Source organism: Eschscholzia californica, unplaced genomic scaffold (genome assembly GCF_041429995.1).
Source record: "Eschscholzia californica isolate CP2 unplaced genomic scaffold, dmEscCali1.0.p SCAF_4, whole genome shotgun sequence".
In the NCBI taxonomy this organism is placed as follows: Eukaryota; Viridiplantae; Streptophyta; class Magnoliopsida; order Ranunculales; family Papaveraceae; genus Eschscholzia; species Eschscholzia californica.
In genome coordinates, this window is record NW_028238461.1 from 28,625,568 (window position 1) to 28,631,540 (window position 5,973).

The following is a 5,973-nucleotide window of genomic DNA, read 5'->3' on the forward strand; positions in this document are numbered from 1 at the left end:
AAGTTCGAGAGATAATTTAAGAGAGCCCCTCTTTTGAGGTTGTCTTCTGATTTTTCCATCTCTGCCAAAAATCCGAGATGCGACCTCTATTTGAGTTTATACAAGATCACCTACTTGAGGAGTGTTTCTTCATTAATGACCGTGGTAAAAGATGGGTTCCTTCATAATGGTCGTGGTAATCCCATGAGCTATTTTGAAGGATCCCTCAAGGTTGCTGATATGCCTTAAGGGATGCTCAGGACATGGTGATGATGACGAAGGGGGTTATTTTTTCCTTGGTTGTCTTCCTGCCTTGACAATTCTTTTGAAGGTGGCTCTCGTTAATTTCTCCATTTTTCTCCAACAGAATTGTGAGACTGCTTTCCTAGTCTTCAACGCTCTTTGGTTTTTTCCTTGCCCTGTTTCTTTTTTTTGTGAATTTTTATCTCTTTTGCAATTTCTTCTGTAATAGACCCGAATGGTCGTATTCTTCTTGATATATTCGTGTTGCTATCTTTTCTGTAATAAGCTTGGGTGAGTAACTGAATAAAATCACATATTAGAGCTCTCCCCTTACTGTTTATTCTTTTCCTGATATTGGCCACCCTCTTATGAAAGAGCGATGATTTAAATTTTGACTGTTCGATTCATTTCTCCCTGGCCGATCCATCTGTTCGTTCTGCCTTCCCATTACTTAGGCCTATAAATACGACTCGACTGGGTGGATAATTCCCTCCATTTCCTTCATGGCCAGTTTGTTCATCGAGGGGCTTCTTCCCCGAGGTAACCTTGGGATTAGTTTTCGCCTGACGCTTCTTGCTAAAACTTTTTACGTTCGCCGTTATCACATAAATGTTGAAGGTGAAGGTCCGATCAGGGTTTTTCAGTTCATCGGCCTGTCTGTCTTTGAGAATTTAGAAGCGATTCTGTTTGGCGAACCCTTCTGTCCCTTGTAACTCTCCCAGAGAGGGGTATTGGATGACGACCGACGAGTGATAGGTAACATCAACACCAAAGCTGGGGGCCCGATCCTTAATGGAGATACAAAAGGTGCTCGACGCAGATATGTCAATGAGGCAAAAGCGCCGCCTCCCTGTTCATGAAGCCCGCAACGGAAACTCCACCTATAATCTTCCCAAATGAAGACCTAATAGGAGTAATCACACCGCACACTAACCCTTTGGTGATAACGGTTGTGATACCCAACTGGAACGTCGGTTAGATCCTTGTCGATACAGGCAGCTAATTCGAGATCCTGAGTAAAGCATGCTTCCAAAAACTTGGGGTAAGCTCTCAATACTTAAAACCTTACAAATCTTATCTAACATAACCAAGTCCCGACCGATGGGATCATATTGCTAGCCATGGCGATCAGATACGGGACAACGAATAGGGTGATAATGCTGAATTTCACCATAGTTGAAAAGCTTAAGGCTTACAACTTCATCCTAGGAAGAACCTTTCTAAGGGAATCAAGGGTCGTCGTCTACGTAAACCATTTGATGATGAAATTCCCAGTCCTCGGAACAAACCTGTTAGGAACGGCCAGCGGAAACTAGGAAGTAGCCGTTGACTGACGTCAAGAAGTCAAGAATAAACAAGAAGCCCAACGGGTCAACCCGTCTCTAGGCAACAAGACCGCTAGGCGCGAAGAGATCCGCCACCTAAGCCCAGAACTAGGAGGTAAACCCATATTTCCAGACCTGTTTTGTCTAAAACACAAAAACGATCGGACCAGACAGGTGCAGGTAGCTCGACTCTGCCGTGGAATTCTAAAGAAGTAAAGGGAGTTTACGTAAGCAAGGCCAATGCCTTACGCCCTGAATATGGGAAGGCAGAAGCGCATCGTACGCTTACCGACTTAATTCTGATCATCTTCCAAAAGATCTCAGTCGGCTACGACCCTAAGTGTTTAACTAACTTGGGCTTCAAGAGTCTCAAAGGAGGAAACATCTCTTAGAAGATCTATCGACTCGGCAGGATATCTACGAAGTATCCTTAACATAAGAACTTCTAATTATCCTAGATACTGATGATGCATAAATTGTCTAGACATTGACTGTCGTCAAAGAGTCAAGAACGGACCTGGAGTGCAACGGGTCCACCTAGCTTAAGGTGAACAGAACGGCTAAAACCCCAACAGTCCGCTACCTACACACCTAACTGGGAGGTCAACTGGAAGTATCAGCCTTGTTTCCCCCCCGGCACAGACAGATCTGCTCTGGGATCTCCAAAGGAATGAGGGGGGTCACCGTAAGCTAGGTCGCTGTCTCATACCCTAAACTGAGGAGGCAGGAACACGCTGCAGGCTTACCGACTCAATCTCGGAATCTCATTAAAGATCTCAGTCGGCTACGAATCTTGAGTGTTTAAGCAAGTTTGGACTTCAAGAGTCCCACGGGAGGAAACATCTCCATGAAGATCTATCACCTCGACAAGATATCTACAAAGGAACCATGAACTTAGAAACTTCTATTTATCCTAGATACGAGATAACTACATGGGAAACCCTAACCATGAACAGTGGAAAACTTCCCTAAACAAAGGATCATAAATCTCGACCGTCTAAACACAGTTAGTCTACATAAGCCTATAAAAGGGCCCCCTATCGTCTTCTACAGGACAAGAGTTCTAGGGCTAGTAGACAAGCTTCTTACTAGAAACATAAGCTTTTCACTTACTCACACACGATCTCTCAAACCAGAAAGATCCCCCCACTTCTACAGGGTTCCCATAACTCACCCCCAAAAGGATCAATCAATATTCATTCTTCTACTGCAAAGAGCAACCTGACTGTCTTGAGCGTCGGAGCGGTTTTCGAACTCTTTGTAGGTTTTCCCCCATGAAATCAAGGAGCAAGGAACCAGCGCTGGAGCAAGGAGCACGAACCCAGAACCACAGTCAATTTAACAGAATCTTTAATCTTAACGGACATTGTCATACATCACGTCCTTTCTTCATGCTGATATAACGGAAGACCATTTTGCGACATCAGCATTTGGCGCTAGAAGGAGGGTATCTCTCCAGCAATATCATCAATTCGGTAACCCGAATTCTCTTTCTAACTCTCAAAACTAACCATTTTTTCAGTCCTTCAGGCAACCCTGTCTTCCGACGTTCACACTCCCCAAGGGTCTCAGGTCAGGCTTCCTAATCCAGTCGTAATTATGGTGGAAATCGAGCAACTCAAGGATGATCAGTTGGAAAAGGAGGAAGAGATGAAATGATTGCAAGAAAGCCTCCGCCACACAGAGACGGTATTCAAACGCAACCAAAATAATGCCAGCCTCGTTCATGAAGCCCAGCGTGGAAGCACCACCAATAACCTTCACAGACGATGATCTGATAGGGGTAATCACCCCGCATACCGACCCGTTGGTAATAACGACAATGGTGACTAACTAGAACGTTGGACACATCTTAGTCGACACAGGGAGCTCAACCTAAGCCATGAGCAGAACATGCTTCCAAAAACTCAGTGTAAGTCCTCAATACCTAAAACCTTATAAGTCTCGTTTGACAGGATTCGCTGACAACCAAGTCGAGACTGATGGGATCGCGTCGTTACCTATGTTGATTGGAGACGGAGTGACGAAGAAAACTATGATGCTGAATTTTGCCATAGTCAACAAGCTACACGCTAACAATATCATCTTAGGAAGAAACTTTCTAAGAGAATCTGGGGCCATTGTCTCAATGAACCACCTGATGATGAAATTCCCATACCCGGGAATGAGTCTGGTGGGAACAGTCCACGGAAACCAAGAGACGCCCCGACAATGCTATCGAATCTAGACCAAGAACTAGAGAAAAGAGATGGCCGCCCCAATCACTGCTGGAGAGGAGGGAGTCTTTTGCGAAGACTCCACGACAGACATGCAAGAATAGGAAAGAGATCGCCCAGGTACAATGAACAACTTTTGACGTTACTTTTTTTCTATTTCCTTTTACAATAAAGTCGGTAGGTTGTAGCCCTACGAGCGACAGTATTTCTTAACAAATAATCCTTTCTCAAAACAAGTATTATACAAAGAAAAGTCATGGTGAAGTGTTCTAGCCGACGAAACAACCCTGGTAGCAAAAGCCATGACAAGAGGCCTAAGGAGAAGTCCTAGTTAAACTAGTCGTGCTCAAGCCGACGAAACATCTCTAGTTGCGAAAGCCACGACCAAGGGCCAAAGGAGAAGTCCTAGTTAAAGTAGTCACGCTCAAGCCGACGAAGCAGCCTTGGTAGCGAAAGAAACGACAATGGGCCAAGGGGAATTAGTAAGACTAGGGCATGACAGAATAGGTCTAACATTCTTTGTTATGTTGCAGGCGGCGATCATAAAGAGCATGCGTAGTAAGTTAGGATTACACTAACAACTAACCAGTTTCTTTTAGTTAAAATTCAGGCACATCTTCAGGAACAAAGAAAAGACGATGGACATTCACATCACTATAGTAAAAAGCGTTTTAAGAGCAGAACGTTAACTATGAAGAAGAAGAAGAGGAAGACGGAGAAGAACGAAAAATTACATGAAGGGAAATTAACTGCACAGAGGTGGTAATAACCACAACAACGAGCCTACCATTCATCAGACGGACCAGATACCCCATCACTTCGAATGTCACTGGTCGACTGTCATTTAGAACTCCCCTCTGAGTGAAACGCATAAGACAGAAAGGATCGGCAGCAAGAACCATCTCCAAATTCTCGAAGACGATTAGGCCTATAGTTCGATAAACTCTGATGAAACCTTCGCCCTCAACTTTAATACGATAACTACGAATACAAAGATTGTCAGTGATGAGTGATGATGCATAAATTGTCCAGACGTTGACTAACGTCAAAATGTCACGAACGGACCTGAAGTCCAACAGGCCAACCTGGCTTAAGGTAAACAAAATGGCTAAAGCCTCGCTACCTATGCCCCTAACTGGGAGGTCAGCTGAGAGTAACAACCCTGTTTCGCCCTCGGCACAGACAGATCTGCCCTGGGATCTCCAAAGGAATGGGGGGGGTCCGCGTAAGTAAGGCTGATGCCTCACGCCCTAAATAGGGAGGCAGAAGCGCGCTAAGCTTAACGACTTAATCCCGGAATCTCCTTAAAGATCTTAGTCAGTTACAAATCTTTCAGTGTTTAAGCAAGTTTGGGCTTCAAGAGTCCCTCAGGAGGAAACATCTCCCTAAAGATCTATCACCTCGGCAGGATATCTACGAAGGATCCTTAAACTTAAGAACTTTTATTTATCCTAGATACGTATGAAAAGCTTATGTTTCCTTAAACGTTAAGCTTGACGCGCTTCTGCCTCCCTAGTTTATGGCACGAGGCATTGGCCTTACTTACGCGGACCCCCCTCATTCCTTTGGAGATCCTAGGGTAGATCCCCAATCACTACGGAGTTCCCATAACTCACCCCCTGACTGTCTTGAGCGTCGGAGCGGTTTTCGAACCCTTTCCAAATTGTCCCCCCAGGAATCGACGAGCATGATCGAAGAGAAGGAGCAAGGAACCAGAGCAGGAGTGAGGAACTAGAGATGCAGCAAGGAGCCAAAGCAGGAATCTAGAACCATAATCGATCTAACAGAACTTTTAACCTGAACGGGCGCTGTCAGGCTTTCAAGTCCCTTATTTTTCATGCTGATAACGGAAGGCCATTTTTTGACATCAGCATTTGGCGCTAGAAGGAGGGTATCTCTCCAGTATGCTGGGAATTACGTGTATCTAATACATATCCTAATCATGTACTAGTGTTGTAAGCAGAATCTCAGTCATCATATGATTAACACTAAGTTGTCCAGGATCTATACATGAACTAATCCATGAACTAGAAAGAAGAAGAATACCTTTATTCGTTTTCCCACGAACTAAATTTCGACCAGTATTCGGAAGATAAAGAGCTTCAAGTGTCGCTCCTCTAGTTGAGACACCGAATGTATAACTTGAACTACCTCCTTTAAGCTAGGACCTTCTTGAAGGTAGAGATGAAGAAGTCCTTCTTTTAGACTTG